This window comes from Strix aluco, chromosome 4, assembly GCF_031877795.1.
Source record: "Strix aluco isolate bStrAlu1 chromosome 4, bStrAlu1.hap1, whole genome shotgun sequence".
In the NCBI taxonomy this organism is placed as follows: Eukaryota; Metazoa; Chordata; class Aves; order Strigiformes; family Strigidae; genus Strix; species Strix aluco.
In genome coordinates, this window is record NC_133934.1 from 68950454 (window position 1) to 68976468 (window position 26015).

Genomic DNA, 26015 nt, shown 5'->3' on the forward strand with positions numbered 1-26015 from the left:
GTTCCTGGCAGAGGCTGCTATCAACTTGTAATCCCCAAAACCAAAAATACAAATGGTGTTGATGGTAGAGAAATATGTGGCCACAAGCATCTTCAATAGCATCTTGTACCTATTTACGCTAGAGAACAATCCTTCTCATTTTCATCTAGACAGACCACACTATTAGTCTCATCAGCATGAAGGCAGAAGAAAAAAAAAGCAGATGTAAAAAGGTGCAGTATTTATCAATTTGCTATATATAAGTAATTTTCTTACCAGCAAATGCCCTTACATCAGTTATAGCCATCAAAAAACCTGCAGTTTTCCAAATCCTGATCCATGGATATTGCCAGCAATTCAAGAATGGATCATTAAGAACCAGGCCAGAGTAGCAGCACCTTTTGAAAATGAAAAAACAAAACAAGTCAGTCTCAAGAAACAAGAACACATTTATTATATTTTTCATTAAACATAATTATTTTGACATTCATAATGGAAAATCTATGGTCTGAAAATACAAGTCATCTATGTAAAAATTTTACTCCAAGTAGTTTAAACTATTAACATGAACACAATCTTAAACCTCTCATTTTCACTGCTTACCTTGCTTCTTTTCCTTCTCCTTTGTTTTGACACTCAAGATAATGAGCAAAATCAATTTCACTTTTGCTATGAGAGCTAGTTCTCCTTTTTTATCATATTCATATCATGAACAATAGAGACTATCAATACAAGTGGATACCTTGAAAATATGTATCAAGAGTGGCATATTTTAATCTTAGAAGCACTGAATTGGTGTTGAATATCAGAACATTAGTTTTAAAGTAAATTTCGCTTATTATTATCAAAACATGCACACTACTAAAGAAATTCCTCCTCCAGTAATCCAACAATGGTAGTTCATAGCTCTCTAGGAGGAAAACACCTGAGTTTTCTATGTATCAGTGAGACTATATTAACTCCTTTGCCAAATTCAATGCTTAAAAAAATCTTTTAAAACATATTTACATACTGCACAGTTAAGTTCCCTTCCTACACGTTTCTTACCAGTTTTCTGAGGTCCTATTACAAGAATTCTGAGTAATTGGTCACAACTCTTTTCCTTGACCAGGTGTCTTTTATCACTGCATGGATCCTAACAGAAAAATACTATATTGCAGGTGAACAATTTTTCAGTCTCAAAAATGCTGAATTTCTTCCTGTAGAAACTCTTTACTTAAAACTCCTCAGTGCTGTAATACTTCTCAGCCTTGAAGCTGACATCCTTCTGGTAGGTCCCTTTTGTCCGAGTTATAATGAAGAAGATGCTGAATAAATTTTGCCTTTTACTCCCCCAGATTTAAGTTGCTCAATTACAACTATTCAAATTATTTCAAATAGCTTCTGTCAGTATGAATTTTGTTTCTCTAGTGAGAAAGATCAACCATTCCTTTCATAAGTGCATATATGAATCTTGATGACAAATAGTCACAAATTGAAAAATGCATTCAGTATGAGTTCCACCAAATGGAAATATCTTCAAAAATAAATATTTTCACAATAAATTTAATATTACTATCCGCTCTAGTCAGAGATATAGGTAAGAGTAATTCCAAAATTTGTTAGTGGATATAGATGTCCAGGAAACAAGATGATCTTACGTACTTTCCAGATGGAGCTGCCTGGTATTCTCAACTCTAGCTGAGAGAACCAGAGTAGCTGCAGGACTAGGACTTTGAGACACTGACTACCCCTAGAACAATAATACTTTCAGTTTCAGGTTGGTCTACTTCTGAAAAAAGTTGGATAGGTTCACAGAGGTGTATAAACCCCAGCTGGTCATTGCCACAGTTGGATGTGTGTCATGTATGTCACAAAGATGTTGATCTGCAATACAATGACAGGTTTGAGCTCACAGTAATGCTTTCAGATCATGGTAAAATGTGGAAGGAAATGAAGAATTAACTCAGGGAACTCTCCTAGTACTCTAAACTTGGGTAGGCAAAAACTAATGAGAAAATGTCTTTGCATGACTTGAAAATTGCTCTCACACTAAGATTATGCATAAATTTGTTCCTGTTACATTTTGCATAACAGTGTTCACTAATTGTCTTCTCATCTCTGAAAAACTACATAAACATCACTGCAAGAAAGCAATTAAAACAAGTAATTCAAAGTGGCATAAAACTTAAAATGTTTATAAGATCATATTTGATAAATACTTTGAATTTGAAACTAGTATTCATTCTTAATATTCCAACCTGCACTTATTTCTAGCATAAATGTAGTTCAGCTGACCTAACCAGAACAATTCATTATGCTAGTCTTGTACTTAACTATCTTTAGGGCCAACACGGCCCTATTAGATGTAATTACTCCACCATTATATTCACTGAAATCCTAGCAAACAACATACTTCAGATGTAATTTTAAGACCACCACCTTTCTTAAAGATTTTCCAAATTATGGCGCAGTACAATGAAAATTAAAAATATGATAAATGCCCTTACAATCAAGGACATCTTCATTTTCTCTCAGATTTACATTAGAAGTCTCCCTCTACAGTTCTTTGCTCCAGATGCTAACCTGGAACATGGAAATCTCAATTTGTATCTCCACTCCAGTGGGAGTATTAGGCTAATAACTTTGTATCACCATGTCTTAAATACCCTTTCTGTAAAAAGGGGGTAAAACGTCTTCCCTGGAACAGTTATGTTGTCAACTGGTCGGATGCTTCAGGCACATTTACATAAGTGGCTTCCATGATGTGATCATAATAAAGGAAGTCATGTATTATAATGCATTTCATTTCACTATCGTTAATTTTATTGAGTCCAGTTTAACAGATTTATTTTTCTTCACACTCTTAGCACTGTATGAACTGTGAATTTAATTAATAATTTAATTAATATTCCCTTCAATTTTTTCACAGGATTGTTAAGAAAAACATAAAGGAAAGACTAAATCTAGAACCTGATCTTGAGATATTAGAACAAGTCCACTTCCTGAGTAAAGTATTCATCATTGTCTTTTGCTATTATTCTTTTGCTCATTTAATTAGTTTAATTCCCCTTTGTACATTTCAGCTTATTGTAAAATTACTATACATTTAAGATATTTTCTACAGAAAAAATAAAATGGCCATGCAATTAATATTGACAAAATACTAGTGGGGATAAATTAAGTATGCCCTTGAACTGCTAGTATCAGCTATTTCCTAATTTTTGAGACATTGACGATTGATATGGGTTTAATTGAATCCATTTGGATAATATGTATACTGTTGTACACAAAGACATGCTTTTCTCAATTATCTTAATATGCGTTATACCAACTATAACTATGTCTACAGGGAAAAGATATTACTGAAGCTGTTATTTAATAATTAATCAGATTCTAATCACAAGTTTAATGTTTCCAGCCAGCTCAAGCATTTATGTTTTTTCAATATTTACCAAGTAGTTACATTTTTATATAGAAAGTCCCAGTAGAAAAAAATGTTGAAAATGTATACAGACACAAGCCATTTATTTCTCACCATTCTACTTAATAATTCTCTCTTGTTTTATTTTTGTATTGCATAAAAATCTGTCAGTTTGGGTGAGTGTTTTCAAGAGCATATATATGGCTTAGAACACACAATTCTCATTTTCAAAATCTGCCTAGATGTCTTTTAATTTCAGAGAACAATTTGCATTTGCCATTTAAAATGACAACTCCTATTTTTAGGTCTTCAATGTGCTTTAAATCATTTTAACCTCACTACCTCAGAATATTTATTTTTCTCTCCTGTTCTTCCTCTCTGCACCGTAAGTTTTAGAAGTCTGCAATTTCTTTGAATTCATTAGACCTAGCTTCTCCAGATAGCTACATGCACTCTTAACATTAAATGCATACTTGATTATCCTGGTGCTATGCCTTACTGAAAATAGGCATAGTTAGTGAAGTGGAACAGAAGGAGATCAATAAAACATCTATCTGTGTTGTTAGTAAAGTACCTCATGTACTGTGCATATTTGCTGTACATAAAGCAGCACTGTAAAAGACAAAAATAGCCTTTCAATTGTCTCAGACAGACATTAATCACTTTGCTTTATATAATCATTTTCACTTGATAAGAGACCAGCCAATACCGATGCTAAACACACAGCCAAGAAACAGAGAAAGATGGATGCACATTATAAATATTAACTAACACATTTTTAGGCTATAAACGCACTTTGTATCTTTCTCCTACTGAAGGATTAATTCTCCAACTTAATAACTCTATACACCCTATCCCATAATGGGTCTCCTTCCAGCTAGCTGTTTTCTCACCTCATGATCTCTCTTCCCAAGCTTCTTCCTGTAAGACACCAAGCTGAATCTCATCTGGAATGATTTTGCTATGTGCCCATAACTGTTACGTACTTCAGAATACTTTTGAAAGTCCCCTGAAACAGCTAATTAAACTTGTCTTTTTATTTTCCTGAAAACTTCAGCAGTATGCCAAATTATTTGGTGAAATCAGGATCACGGTAAAAAACAGATGTTGTGTCTGGAGTTGACCTTTTTGGTGAATAAATTACAAACAAAACAACCATTCTTCCATGGCTTGTGGCATTACTCTGCTGTTAGTATATGCCTCTGTGCATTCAGCTTTTTGCACAGCAGAAATGAGAAGGCAACATTATGCTTCTCCTCAAGGCAAAGTGATCATCTCCTCTGGGAGGAGATCATGTGCTTAAATCAGGAAAGAAGCAAGGAGGAAGGAACATTATTTTTAGTCAAAAAAGCTTTCAAATCTTTGGTAGAAGAAAGCATTTGCAAGGTGACTAAAATGAAGCTAAATGCCAGATGATTTCTACACACAGACCTTTTTATTCTTTATTGATTCTAACTGTATTTTTTGAGACATATTTTAACAGAAACAAACTGTTCTTTGGGAAAGTTCTGCAAAACAATAGATGCAATTGGCTTGACCTCAAACAGCAAGAATACATAAATTATTTTTTTTTGTTTTCAACTTGGGTTTTCATTCTGCTTTGTACCTTTCTGTTTACTTGCTTGTTTCTTTTGCACTCTCATATTTTAGTTTGTATCTGTGTTCTCCAATGGCCTTCCAGAGGATCCCAAGAAAGTGCCTCCTCAATTCTCTTTCTCTAAATGACAAAAAAATCTCAGTGATTTCTGTTCCAAAATCATAGCACCACTTGAGAACAATTTTGTTCTCAAATTATAGAACCTTTTCTTCCCAAAGACATGGGATAACGTTAAGAATCAACCAAAATTGTGTGTTACCTCTGCCTGTTTAGAATCATGCTGGTTGTACATCTTCCCTTCATTGCTTTGCAGGACCTGAGGAAAATACAAAATAATTTTCCTGAATCTTGTAATTAGAGAATTTAATATGCCTGCATAGATAAGTTATAAAGAAGTATGTCAAGTAACAAGTTTCATATGAATTCCTTCCCTCTCCCATGAGCCTCTGATACACAGAAAGTATGCAAATGTGAACTCCAGAAATTCATAATGATGAGAAAGGAAGGCTGGCTTTGCCATAAATGAGTACCAGAGGCAGACACCACCTGCCTCAACAAAGTAGGCCTGTGTGTGCTCTTTTTGTCCTCCTCCAGAAGTGTTCTCCTAGTTTAGCACCTTCCATATTTCATTTTCCAGGTTTGCTATCTGTAGCCTCATTTGTAAGTAAGCACAGCAACCGATGCTTCAGCTGATGTTGCAAAATGCTGCAAGCAGCTGATGCCCTCTACACTCACATATATTTGAAGAATGCAGAAAGATAACATTTTCGGAAATGAATCTTTTTGTACCTCATTGAGTACACCTGAAATCTCACAGGGCTGTACCTAACACATTAAATAGCATTTGTTAAATTTAGAGGGACAGTTTCTCAGTAAGAAACTTTTTTTGAGTTTCTCAGTAAGAACAAATACACGTCTCTCTCATGTCCAGACTTCAAGTAGAAGGGGTTTTCAGAAGCTCATTAGATTTGGAAGCATGTATTCTGCTGGAAACGAATGAGGTTTAAGATCCAAAGTGAGTTCAGTTTGAAGGTCACTGCCCACATTTATTACCTCTTAAAGGCCTTCTTGGAATCCACAAAATAGCGGCTTTTCTAGATGTTTTCTGAGAAGAATACAATAAATTAACACTTGGTACAAGTCAGCACTTTCCCAGATGGCTTATCATAATACTTAAGTCATTGCAGCAAGTCTGCATTTTTCCATGTAAGGAAAACCAGTAGAATGGAATTGGGATGAATAATATGAGTGTATGTTGAAAAGAAAAGAAATATTTTTTGGTGAGATTTTACTAAGAAGCAAACATTTAACTTAACTCATAACTGAGGAAATCACTGGTGTGCTATTAATCATGTCCTCCTAGTAAGATTGTTTTCCTGAAGTACTGCCTCAGGACCACAAAGCCCATAGACAAAACACTGGAAGTCCAGAAGAACTGCTGTAAATGTAGTGTTCAAATAAATACCCAGATTGCACTTCATAGCTAAATTGAAAGCTCACTTATATCCTGTAAATATATACATTTTCAAGTGTAATGGAGATGTCTTTTCAAAAGAAGGCTGTGTGTATAAAACAATAATTGCTAAGCATAGCACTCTAATATCCTTTGCGAAGTCAAGGTTAACAAGTTATAAAGAGACTGAAACTTCCTACTCTCCATCCCACAAGACCACAGGAATAAGATGCATTCAGTTTACTTTATTAAGAAATGTTATTAAACCAATCAATCCAGGACCTAAGACTTACATGAATCAAAAATAAGCTTTGTTGCTGCATGCTGTAACACCCTATATGTCCTTTAAATTAACTTTTAAATCACAAAAATACACTATCTTGAATCTGGTCTCCAGAGCAAAGCTTTATAAAAGAAGACTCAAAGTAGTTATTAATTAAGTAAAATTTGCACAAAAGCAGAAAAAAATGGAAACCAACTGTGTTTTGACATTGGACACTTTCTTTGCAGCAAATTTGCTCAGAAGAATCACAGTGGAGCATGAAAGGAGGCGTCACAAACTCCCAGAACACTGACTAATTGAAAACTGCGTTTTGAAAGAATGGCCACTATACCCACTAAACATTTTTTACTAACAACTGGTTTTTGTTTGGTTTTCTGAGTTTTTTAAAAAAGAATCATAGTCTTCAGAGGCAGCATACTACAAAGGTACATGAAAGTAGCAGGGCTACAATGAATCCCTAAGAGAAATTTTGCTGTGGAAGAGCATTAAGCAGTAGGACATGAAAGACAGACAGCTTCTCAGATGCTGTACAAAACTTGAATTATTTAGCCCAGACGAAATACTCTAAAAAATGCATTAGATGAGAAGTAATAAGGCCAGGGATAATACAGTTGCAGGGAGATGGTTATTAAGTCTCTTTCACTCTTAATCACCGGTAAAGAATAACTTGTTTCTGTTATTCTGTTATTGACTTCTGTTGAGTCACTTCCCATTCATTAATTCAGAAATCTCACAATTGTTACCAAGAGCAACAAATATGCCTCCACATGTCTCATACCATCACCTAGACAAGTTGTACTGAAAGTCTCATCAAGTTGGTTTGCCTTCAGTGGAAAGCTAGTTCTCTCCATACTGGAATACTGTGTTTCTATGAATATCCTTTGACAGTAGTATCTTCTCATTGGCTACAATTTAAGACATTAACAAGAAAAACAAGACCCCTCAGCCAAATTCTGCTGTCACTCATGCTACTGTTTCTCATATTTTGCACTCGGGTAGCTCAATGGCTGCAGCAGCTTTCACATCCATTCCCTCCTCACCACAGCAAATGGCTTCAAGTCTCTTTTCCTAAAGGTCTGCATAAGGGAATGAGTTTAGTGGCTCCTGCAAAGACAATACTTTCCTCTTGAACAGGAGGGCTGAGAGCGACTAAATAGAGATTTAGTGGGGTTCCACCAACATATAAATCACCAAAAGAAATAATCTTGATTAGGTGATACATGATTGAGATATAACACTCCTTATACTCCACTTTTCAAAGGTGGGGCAATTATGCACTGGCTCAGTCTCAGAGTCTCATGCTACTGCAATAGAGCAGACTTGAGCCTATTGATTAGATACCTATTAATGTTATAAAGGTACTTTATAAGGTGTTTTTCTTTTAAATCCTATTTCTCTGTGGAAAAAAAATCTATTTAATATGTTTTAACTTAAATAAAATGACCAGTTTGAGAAAAATTAAGTAATATGCCTAATAAAATCATAAAATGCTATTTTATACTACAGCCGTATGAGTAAAATATGGAATAGGAGCTTGCATTTTTTATTAGAGTTCATTAATCTTGTTAATGACTTATTGAATATTGCTGCACATTATAAAAATTGATCCCAGTGGCTACATTGTTACATGCTTTAGCAACTTCTTTCAACAGCCACATTTAACTGACAAAGTATTTATCCAGTCCATTCTCTGCAACATTACAAGGAAGACTGCAGCATATGTGATTTATGGCCAGAAACTACTTAAAAGGTTTAATATTGTTCTGAACTGAACATCAATATTTACTTTTTTCCCTCTACATGGATAGGGGAGTATATAGATACTCAACAATAGAATAAGTTACCTGTGAATGCGAGCTATCAGCTTTGTTTTCTCTATTTTGCTGGCCTGAGTTTGGCTGCAATTCTATTTTAGATGTAGAACATTTCAATAAATCTTACATATAACAAGACAATTTCTGTCCCAAGTCAAAAAGTTTAAACCCACACCCTATTTCACTACGGGCATCCAGAAATGCAGAAGGACCCTTCAATTAGTTCCTTGCAAAAGATAGGTTGATTCGAAACACTGCCTTGGCCTGACTGTAGCTTTGTGCCTTCTCTACTGAAAATACCTTACAGCCTCCCAAATGGATCCACAGATGTAAGATAAGCACAAACCAGGATGCCACCTGGGATAAATTAATATCTCTTCTGTGATAAAGATTTATGACAGCCTTACCTACACCAGCTTACAGAATCACAACCATACTGTTCCAAAGAAAATATCCCTATGTTCCACAAAACCATGCTGAAATAAATGCCAGTCTACTGTGTTTGTGCATTTTGTGCAGACAGTAGTAAAGTATTTGATGTGCTGTAATATAAAAAGGAGAAGGGTCACATTATAGACCACATGCTCCGGTATTATGGACACATAAAATATAATTTAACACAATAGATACAAGCTTGAAAGAAGCAATGCCTACAATATAAACACATATCCTGGAGGGAGGGCTGTATAATGCAGCCAGCATTCCATATTAATGTAAACCCCTCAGAAAAGAAAACAGACACAATAAATCTGGTTTTAAATGAAGGAGAAAAAGCTGACATCAGATTACTGGCTTTTAATGCTTTTGTTATCCAACCTGTCATACCCCTATTTGTTTCTTTTGAATAAAGTTTACTGGCTGAATAGTGGAAGTGAACATACCTGTACATTTATAATTCGTTGTTTAAATGAAACTTAGAGATATTTAGGGACAACCTGGCTACAACGAAACACAAATGAGAGTTCATAGTACACATCAAAATTAATTATTTCAAGCCTTATTTCTAAGTGAAACAGAAGAAATTGACAGTATCATTAAACACTACTGTCAACTCACAGTTTTAGGAGAAGCAAAAAGGAGGACGGGAGAACAATTTTCCCCTAAAAAAGAACTGAATTTGTACAAAGACAAAACCAAACTACTTCAGATAATATATCACTACAGGAAATATGCTATTAACTGTGTCATAATGCATTTAACTCTGGTAATGATTAGATAAATAGCACTGTTGTTTCATATTAAATAAAAAGGTGTATTTATAACAACTGGAAGTTATATTCCATAAAATGCGATTCTTCTACTAAAGAAGGTTTTATCTTACCAACTATGAAGTATCTTTTTATGCAAACTCTTTGGATTTCTCTAAATTTTCCAAGTTGATTCCCATTCCCTTAGTTGGGCAAAGTTTTCTTTGAACTCATGGACTTTCCCCAGATGTTTGTTAACAAAAATGAAACAAGAAATCAGCTCCATCTAGTTTTTCTCACAAACCCATTTATCATTCATACTCTAATTTATCGTGTTCCTAGGGCACCCAAGAATTAAATAACTAAAGATGGTATTTCATAATTAAAACATCCAGGCAGATTTTATAGGAAATTGACTTCTTTTTTATCTCAGAGCTTTGTACCTTACTACTGCAGCTTTTGTAGGCCTTTTTCCCGTTGTTGTTTTGCTTGTAAAAGTCAAGAATCCTGACAAAATGTTGGAGTCAGTGATATGCTTGCTAAAGCAGTTCACTGGAAAGTATGCCATGCCAATTTATTTGTAGGTGACCCAAGCAGCAGAAATAAATATACTCACTTATTTTAGAAATATAGGAATAAATCAAATGTTTGCAACAGTAGCCTAAGTAGATATGATGGAAACAAGCAAAAGCTGCACACTTTACAATTGTTTGAGAGGGAGGATTCACATTTCACTAAAATACCGCATTTTATGTTCTTGAGATTAATCCTATTACTCTTTGGCTGGAATCCTGATGCTGCTCCCATTTAGTGGACAGCACATTTAATCATCTTTTTATATGGCTCATAAAGCTGATGAAGTCTCTTCTATGTATGTCACAAAGTCTGTCGTATGTTTGTCACAGCTGCCTGTACAGGAGATGGAAGCTGCTGTTTTGGAGTAAAAGCATTTTCCAACTGGCGAATAGTTGCAGGCTGCAGTGTGTGGCAAGCCTTCCCCCTCTTATGGGGTCACGAGAAGAAATGATTACAGTGCTGTAATAGATTAGCTCATTTGGTTTACATTATTACACTTGATGAGCACTGTATAAATCCTTTATACAAGTTATTGTTTTAATATTTGATATTTCAGGTGGCATGATTAATCTCCTTCAAAGAAAATGAAAATGGTTGCAGTTCTGCTCCCTTCATTTCTTGCTTGTACAAGCCAGGCTGTCATTATGGTTTAGCAGTACTGTCATTCAGGGGATCATGTATTTTGTTTTCAGATTTTTCTCTGCTGAAGATGGAAAGCATAATGGATATTTACAAAATGAAGAAACTCTGAGAAGTTTGTTAATGTACTTACACACATTTTCTTTACAGTTAGCTTTGCTTCTGGTCATATTTCTTTTTACTGAAATAGATTAGCTCTTATTTAACCTCTTCTTGCCCTTCCACTTTAAATTCTGCATTATCCTCCATTCTGGACTGTACACAATTCCACCTGTGTTTCTTTGCTGTCCAGCAGATCTTGTCATCTCTCCTGAGAGTCCTCAAGTAATTGCAAGCTTCCCATTAGTACCATGTTAAATAATGCCACTAAGCATTCTTCACTTTCAAAAAACCCAAAATACTCCTAAAAATATTTTGCTACTCTTGAAAAGCAAGTTTGAAATATGTTTGAAATATTTACCATGTTAAAAACAATGACAAAGAAAAGTTCCCCAACATGAATGCTTTCCTCTAGTTCTTCTGACCAGCAGGATGACCTATGGGGGATACAGCACATGTGAGAAGGCCATGAATTTGTCATGGGAGCACCTGTGAAGACAGCAGCAATTAGAATTCAAAAACACATAAATATAGGCCCAGGTCATTTTATAGACAATTTCTAACTCTCTCGGGACCTCACCAGGTTTTATTTTTAAATGGATGGTCTGGATTTTCCATCCACCACAAGGATCTGCCCAGTTGCCCATGCTCAGGCTAGATTCACATTTGGAGGTGCAGAGGGCTTCACCCTGTGTCCAGCAGACAAGTTTACCAGGGAGATGACCCGTCCCGGCATGGAAGAGGCACTGCACAGCTGCTAGCATTTCCCAAGGAGCCCCATTGGGAGGAAGAAACTTTAGCTTTTGTCTGAAACTCTATGCCCAAAAGCACCCAAACTGTTATTTGCTTACACAAGTTTTAGATGGCATGTACATGCTGGAATACATAATGTGGCTCACCACATAACCCCAAAGTGGCTTCTCCCTGGGTTAGGAATATCATAGCCATTTCTGAATAACAAGTAATTTAAAAATAATTATTTTTCCTTCTGTGTCTGAACAATTGTGGCAAAGATAACATGATAACAATGCATGAAGATCTCATAAGGCATGGTTTTCAAGCAAAATTTAGAGAAAAAAATCTAGAATACACTCATGTAGTCCTACTTAAGATCATAATAAATGAGAAATCTATATTTATATGGAACCAATTACCATAATAACGTTAAAGATAAAACCTCAGCTATGCTGTGCAGATTTTAAATGAGAGTATTCTTCTGTGCTGGTGACTTGGATAGGTCAGACGTTCACCCAGGCCTGTACAACTGAATATGAAGGGGGCAGACCACAGAACAGTGCAGAGCCACTGTATGCCCCACATCAGCTGGAAAGCCATGATCCTGAAATATCTTAACAGTAGCAGTCATGAGCAGAACTATAACAATGCCTGTTTTTCTGTGATTTGTGTTCAACACTTACTGATACGGCATTTTTGCCACAGAGAGCTGTAAGTCATGTTGGTTCCAAGTCAGAACTTGACTTCATCTGAAATTTCAAAATTTGACAATGTTTCTGCTCCAAGGTAACCAAAAGAGATACTTTCAGAAGCTAAATGGAATTTCTGGGGGGAAAAAAAAATAGATTCACAAATTTTATTTCAGAATTGTGAAATTTCATGCCAAACATTTTTAGGGAATTTTAATTTCTCGTTTACCTTACTCAGTAGGATGTTGTTAGTAGTACAAAATCAGACCACTGCTTGCCTGTTTCAACAGGACGTAATGATATCTTTGAAGTATTATTTTTATTTGTTTCTGAATCATTAAGGAAAATCATGCTGTTATAAAATATCAACAAGGAAGAGCTCTGATACAGAAATGATCACAATTATGCAGAAGGCAATGTCATCATTCCCTACAAAACACTTTGTTTTCAAAATATTCATTTTCTGCATGAATTTCCACTGAAGTGGATACGATGCCGCACATTAAGAGAACAGGAAACATCCATATAAACAAATGAACTGTCCCCAAAAAAAGAAAAGATTTGCAAGAAACTCTGCCCAGTTGTGAGATTAACATACAGGTTAAAACACTCCGGATAAGCCCAGCCTTCTCCTCCAGTTCTAATTCCAGATTCAGAAGATGTCGTTTTCTTCTCTTCTGAGTTTGTGTTAATGCTCAAAAGTATACCACAGTCAGAGAGATGCATTGTTCCCAAATGCTGATTTGCAAAGGTCAAATGAGGACTGGAAAGCAATAAAGACATTTGCTATGTTGTTGCTAGAACCATGAAAATGATAGCATTATTTCAGATGACAGTAATAGGAAAAAGTACTGAAGGACTTAAAAATAGTAATGAACTCTCTCATTACGAAAAGAATCAGATGTACATATGATAGCATCAGCCAAAACAATATACTAAAATCAAGGAGCATTTCTAAAACTTTGTCATACTCTGACGTTTAAGTACGAAACCCATTTGGGAAGTGTATCTGGAGCTCTGAAAGTAAAGGTTTATGCCATTTCTTCCCAAGAACTGATGTGGACATGTTTATTAGAAGTTTATTGTGATGATGATTTCATGCTGGTGACAGTAGTGACTTGTTTTCATGTAGCTCTGTATACTAAGCAACAACAACAACAATGTAATTTGTTTATATAAATAATAATATTCCTGATCTCAGAGAGTTCATATCAGAGGAGTTTATAGTCCCAAGTACCTTCTTCAGCAGACTTGCCAGATGCCAAAATGTGACATAGCTTTCAGGTCAGGTATCTGGACTGAAGTGCATATTAGCTGCTGAAAGTTCAGCTCAACTGGTTCATAGCGCACAAGCACAACAGGTCTCCCTGTAAAGAATAAGAGAAAGAGTTAGCCAAACACTGACCGGTTTGGTGTTCAGGAAGACCCAATAAGCCCAGCTTTCAGGAAAACATTCAGACCATAGGTATGGCTGGCCTCATGAAAGTCACTGTCTATCTTGCTGAAGTGATACCGGTGTGAAGAAAATTATTTCAGATTCACAGAACCATGAAAAGACCCAAAAGGCAGAAGAAAAATTGTTGTCTGACTGGGAAATTCTTGGATTTCAGACTGTGACAGAAAGGCTGTATGTTTTATTTAAGACTCTCTAATGTAAAACAACCATTGCCACCTGTTTCGGGGAGGAGAGGGGGTGGACTGTGTGTGGGGTTTTTAAGAAGGAATTGCCACAGTTGCTTTTTGTGAAGACCCAAAGGAGTTTCGCCTAACTCCTTTACTCACTTCCTTCAATTATCTTCTTATCATCCCTGTCTTTCCTTCTTTAGCTAAATTACTGTAACCCAAACCTACCTAAATTAGAAATAAACATATGCATAGTGTAATTTGGCAGTTATGACAATATCAATCTCTCTACATACTCTATCCCTTGTATGAAGAGGTTAGATTGCCTGTTTGAGTTTGTACAGTAGTTACCTTCACATCAAGGCACCAGTAACAGAAAATCCTAAGGCAGTAATATCTATCAGAACAGGCACTAATAACAGCAGAAGCGGACATTTCAATATTGAAATATTTTGTTGGAAGATGACTTTCTCTCAAAATCAGCTGCATTCCGATGCAAAGAGAGAATGAAATAAATATGAACTACATACTAAGGACAGGTCATATCCTTCTGGTAATATAAATCAGGATGAAATGTTTATAACAAGCCTATTTCATCAGCTGAGCATTAAAAATTTAAATGAGCACTAAAAAAGTTTTGAGAAAGATTATTGACAATGTTGTCAATGAAAAGGAAATTAAATGATAGTGCAGTCTGCATTTTCAGTCACTTCCAGAGAATTTATTGTTTTCAAATGGTTCTTCCATTCACAAGGCCATCTAATGAAGGAGAGCATACAATCCCAGGAATTATTTCATACAAGTGCTGTTTATCTAGCAGCACTCAGTAAGCCTAGCATTTTGGCATTAGGCAAGATGTCAGAAGTCAAAATTATGTTTCTTCAAGGTGCTTTTAAAATCAAACTTTTATTTTGATCAAATCCATTCAGATGGGTATTTGTGAACTACAAAATGATATCCCAAAAAGGTTAGCTTCTGAAAACCAGCTAATAAACAACCTGGTTTGCCTTGAGGGGGAATAAAAAAAAAAAAAAAAGAGTATTAAGTGTTTTTGCACAGACTGTTGAAATATTTAACTTCAGTCATGTGGCCATTGGTAACACAAGTTTGAATGGGAATGGTTTTACTAATGTGTATCAAACAAGAATACTAATCATTCACTACAAAAATTAGAGTAAAATATTTTACAGTCCCAGTTCTTGCCAGGTAAGCAATTCCTGTTACTAGGATGTGCAAAACATTCTTTGCACTCATATGATAGGTGCTTTCACATAGTTTCCAGCATCTTGAAGCTGAGCCCACTTTCATCCACATCATGTTTTTATCATTACACATTCATTAAAGTCAAGGGACTTTTCTTCTTTTAATTGGTAAAAAGGAGAACAATTGATCCACTTGTGTTCTAGAAAGTAGTTCTCAATAACTAAAATAGCATCCCTGAGCATGAATTCTTTATTATTCCTTTGATATCTTTAGCACTTATATAAAAATGTTAATGTTCATAATCAAAATATGAGGACTGTCTTCATATTGTGGTACCTATGTAGAGAGCATAAGTTAAATCTTTCAAGCTGCCTAGTCTTTTTTATCTCTTCTGTATAAATTTCATTCTACTGATGAAGTAAATAGGGTCAGAAAACTCTCTTGGATATACTATTCTGTTTTATCAGTATCATCACCGAAGTACATGATAAACAGAACAATCAGGTTTCAGGATTCTCTGCAGCTACAGGTAAAAATATATTTCCACTTATTGCCTCAAATACAAACAAATGCAAGATCCTTTACTGGAGTATTTCACTGATGTTTTTTCACACACCATGACAGCTAAGGCCCACGTGGAATATGTGCCATTTCCCAAAATGAACTGTTTTTTATGAATTGTAGGAAAAGAAGAATAATATAAACAAGGGCCTGGCAAAAATCTGCAATGCAATCATCAGATATGATCCTGTTGCACTGAAAGGAAAGGTATGAAAGTTTACCAGTTGTCTTGAATCATCAATCAGTCTGAAATTGTTTAATTTTTCACATGTTCTGTAATCTTTCCTGACTAACTATCACATCCTATTTATTGCCTTAATAAAGAGGCATGATCTTCACTTCAGATCCTACATTACTGCAATTCCAGGAAAACTATGAATGTGAATGGAGGAAAAAAAACTCCATTGATCCAACACACAGATTTTGGAGCATCTCATCATATACATGAATTTTATGTGAAAATTGGAGTATTCTGAAATAACTAACATTATAACCATGCTGCAACATAAGCTATATTAAAACTGAGAGACTCACTATATCAAATCCTGTCTTGAGGTTCATCTGCTCCACCACTGACCACTCATTGTGGATGCAGCTGCAGGTGACTCCACATATGAGGAAACCACCAAAAGCTCTCTGCTGACTTCAGCAACAGGTCATTCCCTTCATCTTCCTTCTCAGTGCCTGCAAATCATCAACAAAGTCAGCATGAACTGCACCAAAATTTCTACAAGGCAGAGAGGTCATTGCACATTTCAGTTGGAAACCTCTATGACTTCTACCTAGGTAGGACCAGAAAAATACTTGGCTTTCCCAGTCGAACCACCACATTGTCTTTCACTTTAACTTTCATCCTTTCTTTCTTGCAAATAGCAAAACATTATAAAAACCTTATGATAATCTTTGCTTCACCTGCTGTTACATTTTATATTTATTTCACAGAGGAAAAGTGACAGGAATAAGAGTATTCTGAGATTATAAAAAAATTTTTTTCATTGTAATAATAAACAGGTCAATTTATAAGAATAAATTTTTGACCAGAATTAAGAAGGATTAAATTTCCAACAGGTTTTCCAAAAGGTGATGTATTGCTAGTGCTTATTGTTCTGTAGTTTTGAAAGCTCTTCCGAAAGGTGCCCTATAATTACCAAAGTCAACATGCTTACCTCTCTACTGATACAGGGGTTTAAGCTGTCACTGTTTTGTTTTGTTTTTTTTTTTTTTTTTTTTAAACTCTTGCACTGTCTTTTAGCTGTTTCGAATTTGTTTCATCAACATTAGCTAAATAATCATAATCACCATGTTTAACTAATGGTCTAACAAATATCATTCTCCTCCTTGGATGAATCACAGAATCATTCAGGTTGGAAAAGACCCTTGGGATCATCGAGTCCAACCATCAGCCCTACTCTACAAAGTTCTCCCCTACACCATATCCCCCAACATCTCATCTAAATGGCCCTTAAACACATCCAGGGATGGTGACTCCACCACCTCCCTGGGCACCCCATTCCACTGTCTGACCACTCTTTCTGTGAAAAAGTTTTTCCTAATGTCCAGTCCGAACCTCCCCTGTTGCAGTTTAAAGCCATTCCCTCTTGTTCTATCACTAATTACCTGTGAGAAGAGACCAGCACCAACCTCTCTACAATGTCCTTTCAGGTAGTTGTAGAGAGTGATGAGGTCTCCCCTTAGCCTTCTCCTCCTCAAACTAAACAGTCCCAGCTCCTTCAATTGCTCCTCAGGATCTGTTCTCCAGGCCCTTCATCAGCTTCATTGCCCTCCTCAGCACTCGCTCCAGCACCTCGATATCTCTCTTGTATTGAGGTGCCCAAACTGGACAAAATACTCCAGGTGTGGCTTCACCAGTGCAGAGCACAGGGGGACTATCACCTCCCTACTTCTGCTGGTCACACTATTTCTAATACAAGCCAGGATGACGTTGGTTTTCTTGGCCACTTGGGCACTCTGCTGGCTCATGTTCAGCTGCTTGTCAGTTAGAACCCCCAGATCCTTCTCTTCCAGACAGCTCTCCAGCCACACCTCCCCAAGCCTGTAGCGATGCATGGGGTTGTTGTGGCCCAAGTGCAGGACCTGGCACTTGGCCTTGTTGAAGCCCATCCCGTTAACGTTGGATCCAATCTATCCAAGTCTCTCTGTAGTGCCTCCTTATTCTCATGCAGATCGACACTCCTGCTTAACTTGGTGTCATCTGCAAACTTACTGATGATACACTCTATTTCCTTATCAAGATCATCAATAAAGATGTTGAACAGAAATGGTCCCAACACCGAGCCCTGAGGAACACCACTTGTGACCGGCGGCCAGCTGGATTTAGCTCCATTGACCACCACTCTCTGGGACCGTCCAGCCAGCCAGTGCTTGATCCAGCAGACCGTTCGCTCATCCAGGCCATGGGCAGCCAGTTTTTCTATGAGAATTCTATGGGGAACTGTGTCAAATGCTTTTCAAAAATCCAGGTAGACAATATAGACAGCCTTTCCCTCATCCAACAGTCGGGTCATCTTGTCATAGAAGGAGATCAGGTTTGTCAGGCAGGACCTGCCTTTCATAAATCCATGCTGACTAGGTCTGATGAAGATTTGAAAAGCCAGCTACGAGTGTCTAATTGAGATTAATTTTAAAAATCAACCAAATACTCTCACTGAGACAAAAGAACTCTCCATTGAGTTAATGGGATTTACTCATGTCTAACTGTGACTACAACATGGGTGTTTGTTTTTGTATTAGTCTCCCACTGTACTATTTTTTTGTGCAATTCACCCAGGGAAATGAAGAGGATGCTGGCAATCCTAACTATATTCTAACCAGAAAGTGCAGAAAATGGACTATATTTATACTGGTGCTACAGATCAACTTTCTCTTAGGGCAGGAAGCTGTGACACATCTGAACTTCTCTGTGATAACCTTCACCTCAAAGGAGCAATTCAGCTCCATGTTACTGTAAAAGTCAAGTCTGTAAGAAATGCTCATTTTTCTGAAGTGACTCACAGATCTTTATAGAAACCGATGTCTGAATGCAGGTGAGAGACGCAGTTTTCATGGCTCCACTGGTGTCCCTGAGCCACCATGAAGAGAGAGAAATATTTTCATAGATTTAACAACAAAACAAGAAGAAAAAAAAAAAGGTAGGGGGAACATACAAATTTAAGATCTGCTGAAAGTAATGTTATGATTGTTCATGAGGTTTAGTACACTGACAAAGATTGTTTGATCTATTAATGAATAATTTGAATGACATTCTCAGTAATGACTCAATAAACACCCCATACACATTACTCAGGTTAGTTAAAACTTCAGGGCTCTGAAAAATTTGAGAAAAAAAGATTTAAAAAAAAAGCCCACCTGAAAAAGACACCAGTACATTTCATATAATGGTTGTTGCACCAAAGGAATTCATAATGGAAGAAAAAAGTAGGGTAAACTTTTCATACACATACAACTGACACTAAAACCAACTGAAACATCAGTGGCTAAAGATCACTTGCTCAGAGCTTTGGTCATGAGCTAAGAGCTTTTTTGTTTGTATCAATAATAAAAAAAGTTATAAACTAATTTTGGCTGCTCATGATGATAACTGAACTCAGTTTTGTCCATACATCAGGAACATAATTTTATTTTCCATTTCTGTCTGCGCTTTTTCTACTTCAGTTATGCTACAGTAGGCTATGGGACTATAGTTGCCAAAATGGAGAAGATATGGAGATGGGGAATAAATTGATTAGAACAGACCTGCAAGAGATTGGCATAGGAAGAACCAACTGGGAGAGGATAGGGACATTTCAGAAGGTAAACTACATGAAGTAATGCAAATTTAACAGAATGTTTATTTTCCACAGTGTTTTGTGTCTTCGGGCAATTACTAGCAATGCTCAGCAACACTTCCAAAAGAAACAGACATTTAGGGAATGAAAATACCAGCTAGTACTCCAGCGGGCAATTGAGACAGTTGAAGGGCATCTCAATCTTTATGTGTCAAGGTGCTAACTCATTATTTGCTGAGGTGGGAAGGAAATTTCAACCTCTTTTCCTCGTACTCTGCAGTATTTTGCCTAACAGATCAGGGAGTAGAGAAATTTCTATTTCCTTTCTTCTGAAATGTTAGACATGGATGACTGTCCTCAACTGGATTAAATACATTTCTCATGTATTTCACAGACAGAGGAAATGGACATTGGTTTGGCTTTGGCAGCCAGTTCTCTGCTCTCCACCTCCCTTGATGGCAGATGAGGCCTGCTTGCACAGGAGAGGAAGAAATCGGCCATGCAGCTGGCAGGGCTGCCCTGGTTGCTGGCAGGCTTTGCCACACTTACTTGCAGTGCAGAAAGTTACTTTCAGCCAGCTGATCTTTGAAAGCCTTTTCTTTGTGAGGCAGAAGCCAGGTGTTTCCAAGCCAGCCTGAGCCAGTGTTTGCTGGGAACTCAAGAGGGGTGGAAGCAGCAGCCTCACTGAAAGCAAATGAATCTAGTTCACCCCGATGAGAAACAACTGATCCTTCTGTGTTCAGAATACAGTGCTCACCTACAGAAGCAGTAGTGCAATGGTATTCAGCAGAAAACCCTGGCTGTTTGGCATAGAGTTGGCATACAGCTCTTCTAAGGGTGCTTTTGCATGGTAACCCCCTTCATTCCCATAATACAATTAAGACATCACCATTTTTTGCAAGCACCACCCAGCAAGCTAACTTCTACTTTACATTTTACCTTCTGAAATATTCTCTCCAATTCAGAAGTCTTTGGAAGTTCTTAATATTATGGCCAGTTGTTCTACATGACTCACAAGTGGCACAGATTTAGATATCTCATCATTGAAATTAAAATGAGGCCAAGAGAAAAGCACAAAGTCTCTAGAGCATCAAACTGAAAATGTTTTATATCATTATTTTAAGGCAATTTCCCATATATATGGAGGCTTCACAACAGCTTCTTTGTGTTATTCCATAAGAAATGCTTTTTTTTTACCAAGCTGAAAGTTTCCTACATGAAGAATAAATAAAGACATAGAAATAATCCCTAATGCCAAGAATACTGAGGTACTTTATACAAGTTAACACTTCTTGTCAATCTGATTTATATGACTATTTTTTGAATCATTTACATGTGAAACTAAAGAAACAAATAAAGAGGAGATAATTCATGCATGCTGCTGAAGAAAGATCATTGCCTGTATCTGTTTTGGCAAGAATATCCAGTTTGGTTCCTTCATCAGGAACCATTTAAAAGCAACACACCAGGCTGAACTGCATACCGTTCTTCCAGAATCCTTATTTTTTCATCTTTACTAAATATTCATCTAGAATTAATTCAATACTTTTCATAGCCACATAACAGAAGCATATTTTTCTTGATACATGAATTAATAAATAGAAAAAAGAAGTATTTGAATTACAATTTAGGTAGGATTTTCAATTAAAAACTAGCTATAAAGACAAGATTTTCCCCACTACATTACAATCTCTCAAACCATTCTGATCCATAAATTTTATAATCAAAATTAATCTACCAGAGCTTTTTTCCACTAGCTGATTCCATCAATGATCCAATACATGAAGTAATTTACATTAATAACCACAATATTATACAGATTATTTATTTTATAATGAAAGAAGAAAAATATCAAAACCTCAGCCAAAACTGGTATTAAAGTTTCTAAAGCATCAAATTTAAATAGCTGTAAATAGTTTAACTGTACATATTTGATAATATGAATCTAATGGCTTCAGAGGGATTCTCATATTCTGTAAGGCAAGCCAGTACTAGGAAATATAATCACAAAATATTCTTTTCACCCCCTACATGATTAGGAATCATGAGGATATTTCTCTTAACTGGTAAGGAAAGAAAAAAAAGAAAACAATAGATGCTATCACTTTCTTTTCCTGACTTTTTATGTCATAATACTGTACAGCTGACAAGGAAAACCTGTTTCAGATGGAATGAGAGACTGTGGAAGCCCTTGCAATACACTGACTGAACCGGATGCAATTTCTATGTGTTTCATTGCCACTAATTATTGAATGGCATGTTTTATTGCTAATAATTGTATTATTATTACTATTATAGTTTCATTGTTACCAATTATCAAATGAAACCACTGGAACTATCACAATCCAGTTTAAAAGATTAATACACTACACAGACTGCACACACTACATTGTGGGACACTAATGAGAAGGACTTCAGCTCTTTTGGTGTTGCTCAGCATTGTATGTCTGGCTCCCAAGTTCAAAGGGTTTTGGCTCACAGGCAAGCCAGAGACTGTGTGGGTAAGTAAACAAGAAAGTAGACAGGTTTCAAAAATCTCATGAGGAGGAGATATTCAATTAGAAGTAAACATAACTGAATGCTTTCAAGTACATATTGTTATTTGTGCTCATCAGAAGTTCCTGGCATATATGATTCCATGAAGTTTTCCAGCCCACTCTAATCTTGAAGCCCTGTCTTAGGCAGCAAAATAGAAGAAAGCAGAAATAAAGAACAAATTCAGAGATTGATCTTTCTTCCTTACATAGCTCTGCTCCTCCAGCTCCCTGTGGTATATCACAGCCATACATACGATAATATAGAGTTTGTCATACATACAGCAAACCAGAAAAGAGATTTCAAAAGAACAGTCTGTTTGGTGCAGAAGATGAAAACACACAAATTTTATGCACAAAAAGCATCACTTGATCATTTAGTGTAACATCTGATGTTGCATAGCTATCCAGATAATGCAGCCCGTACATGATATTCCCCAACAGCACAAGTTTCACCTGCCCCATTTTCCCTGTGACGTTTTCATCCCACTGCAGTACTCCTTAATTTTCCATTTCCATACACTCCCTGCATCTTCCCATGGTGAGAGAGAAACCTCCATGGCTCCTTCCCATCTCCGGTTACCTCCTGCTGCCTTCCACATTGTTTACTGGTTTGAAGGACTAGAGGCAGCAGAGAAGTGCTGTCTGATGGGGTTGCTGAGTGTCCCTTGGAATAGATGGGCTGTGAATTGTGCTGTGGTTCCTCTCAGGAAGACTGTTATTCTGGCTTTCACTCCACTTCTCAGTCACTGTTTTTCATGAAATGCATAGAATAGCTCTCTTAACTTGGTTAAAATTATCTGCTAATTTAAAGGGAAGGAGAGAAAGGGTATCCAGTACAAACAAACTAGCAAGAGCACAGTCTTATAAGCATCATCTCCTCAAGAAAGGAGGACAAAAACGTGTACCAGATGGTTAGCAAAGTCTTTTTTTTTTTTTTTTTTTTAATGATACTGGCTCCAGCATACTAGAGGCACCAATTCCCAAAGATCTGGGAAGAACCAGCTCTTTCCTGGAGGTGCCCAACATACGCAGTCTGTACTGCCATCATGTGGAGGGCGCTACTTCATCTTTTCACACTTGCTGAATATTTTTCCTGTGCACATCTTCTCTTACAGGGTCACTCTGTCACAAATCATGTGATTTCTCATTACTATCTCTCCCTTTAAGCTATTGGCAATATTCATTACTCTGAATACACCTGCTTCATGGACTACGTGCCTGGGGTGTACTAGAATCGAATTGCCAGGTGCTAGTAAAAAAAAAAAAAAAAAAAAAAAAAAAAAGTACAATGTGAAAACAGTGGATCCAGTAGGGAAAATTTGTAAGGTAAAGGAAACAAATAAAGCACAAGGTTTTTTAAAAAGTACAAAGGGAATGAACTAATTAACATTCTAAGGATTAATTTAACCAAAGAACATCTGTTTTCACATGTCCCTCTGATGAGATCTAATGTGAAGGCTTGTGTTGGTTAGCTTTGAAGTTGCATTTTATTATCCAAGAAGTTCTGTGCACAGATTTTGATAGGGATTATAGATATCCTCGTAACAGAGGGACCCCTGGGCCCCTTGTATCCACTACTCTTAGTTTCTTTATTTCCACTTGACTTGCATCTATCCATACAGCGTTCTCTATTCTTTGTTGAAAAATTCTCCACTGGGCACACTTTTACTTTATTTTTTATTTTAAGAACATTAAATGTTCCATCACTCATCTACCTTCTTCACAAAACAGACAGGACATTTTGATTCTTCTTTCCCATATGTTGTGCTGCACAGCCAGTTAGTAACCTAAAAATCATACAAAGCCCTTACCCATTTTTTAAATTCCTCTACATTTGCTATTCTCCTACTTTAATAGCTCCTTTTCTAATAACATCTTTTAAATTATGTTTACACAGTAGAAATATGATCCCAGGATTCTAAAAATTAAGAATCCATCTGTAACACTGTAAGTAGTATTTTTCCATCTGAAAATTTTCTGAGTCACCTGCTTGCCCTCCTGATTATTAATACAAAATATAAACTTTTTGAAAAATCCATAAAAACATTCACGTAGGATCTCTCTGTGGACATGGACCCTTGCTTCCTGTAGCCATAGTTTAAAGAGAGTCATTAAAGTCAGGATTTCTAGGCACTCTTTTTTAGCTCTTCAGCAGTGACTATTTCTGAATGCCTTCCCCACCTCCGTCTCAGGTTTGCAAAAGTAATTTATGCAAATTTCAATTATCCACAATTCAAACAAACAACAACAGAATCACCTTGCAAAACAAATATTGCATTTTGTCCAGGTCTGAATAGCAGAGGAAGGATAAGAATGCAGCACGTTGTGGAGACAGAAGATGCAGAAGATGGAAGATGGCTGCGGACTGAAGCCAGAGCAGCTTAGACACCGACACCATGACCAGCAAATTGTGCAGGGTCTGCCTGTCTGGTGCACAGCATCTGCCAAAGAGACTTACAGACCAGCCTGAACATGATGGAAGGTGTTAAACAAAAAGCTGGAGTCAGGATGAATCACCTGCAGAGCAGTACACTCTTGCCTCTCTGAGATAGGCAAAGTAGAACAGGAAAGTATCTTTGGCATTGGTCTTGCTGCTCTCCTCCTGGACTAAGCAGAGACAGACTGGCATCTGCATAATAATGCAGCACCCTTACCACAAAGTATTTGAAAATGATTAGCTGAAAATAGTAATAAACTAGTGATTTTCAGAGTGACCAGCCAAACTGTGGATTGGTGTATGCTGGTGACTCTGAGCTGAGCTGGTGACAAGGCTTATAATTTTTTATCGAAGAGTATCCATGTAGAAATTTCAATTTTTTAACACAGCAAATCTGAGGATTTTACCAGGAATCTGAATCAATTGCTATTTACTGTTTTGCTCAGCCAAAGATGGTGCATCCAGACACTGACCTAAAGGCAACCAGATCACTTCTGGCAAGCAAATACATAATATAGTCACTGACACATGCTAAGCACATCCAAAACACACTATGATTGTGTTACTTCAAGTTGGACTAAAACTATAGACTTCTAGTGCATGAGCTGTTCACCATACTACAACCATTCCCTTTCTCCACAATACATGAAAAGCAGTTTATCTGTCTACAAAGACAGTGTTATCTTACTGGAGGCAATAGTGTGACCACAGGCAGTCACAAAGGTTAGCTAGCCTGCTCTAGGTCCACAGCCAGCCAAAATAACTTCTCTGTATAGCCATAGGGCAAGAAGCAAGTCCTTTGGCAAAGTATCAAGTATTTTGCAAAGTACATCTTTTAATGGTCCCAACATAGAAAATCTGATATCGAAATGTGCTACAGATATTTATGGGCATATAATATTATATGTAATTGACCATCCTTATGTGTCATATATAATTGATTACAAAAGTCAAGATTCTTCAGCAAATTTATATAAACTCTATTCATTATTTACAGAAAGCATCATCACAACTGGAACTTGGCATTCACGTTGACCACAGTAATAAAAAAAATTCAGATTCAGTGATCAGTGAAAATAATCACATGTGCACACACACACACAAATGTCTTGTCAGTTAAGAATGAGGCAGATTGGGATTTTGGCAATGCCGGCATTGACATTTATTTAACCGTACCCGTTATACGTGTAACAGATTTCTCAGGCCTTCAGCTCTGGCCTACATAGACCTCTTTATGAATACAAAATTATGTTCATTAATGAACTCAAAAAAAACCCACCGCAGTTAATAAGTAGCTGCTTTTCCTACCTGCTGTAACACAAACTTGCAGGTCATTAACACTTCCTCCCACTAGAACTGATAATGTCACTAACATATGCAATGGTGCTAACACAGAAGCACAGAAGAATGATGTT

The 26015-nt window shown here is 36.7% G+C and overlaps 1 long non-coding RNA gene across 1 annotated transcript; it reads right to left on the reverse strand.

Annotated features, from left to right (window-relative positions):
• Positions 1-306: 306 nt before the first annotated feature.
• LOC141922350 (uncharacterized) lies at positions 307-11505 on the reverse strand. The gene is made up of 4 exons (XR_012622958.1): positions 11392-11505; positions 5239-5295; positions 4989-5099; positions 307-377 (listed from the first exon to the last, which is right to left on the reverse strand). It is a non-coding gene; the product is annotated as an uncharacterized LOC141922350 (long non-coding RNA).
• Between the last annotated feature and the right edge of the window lie 14510 nt (positions 11506-26015).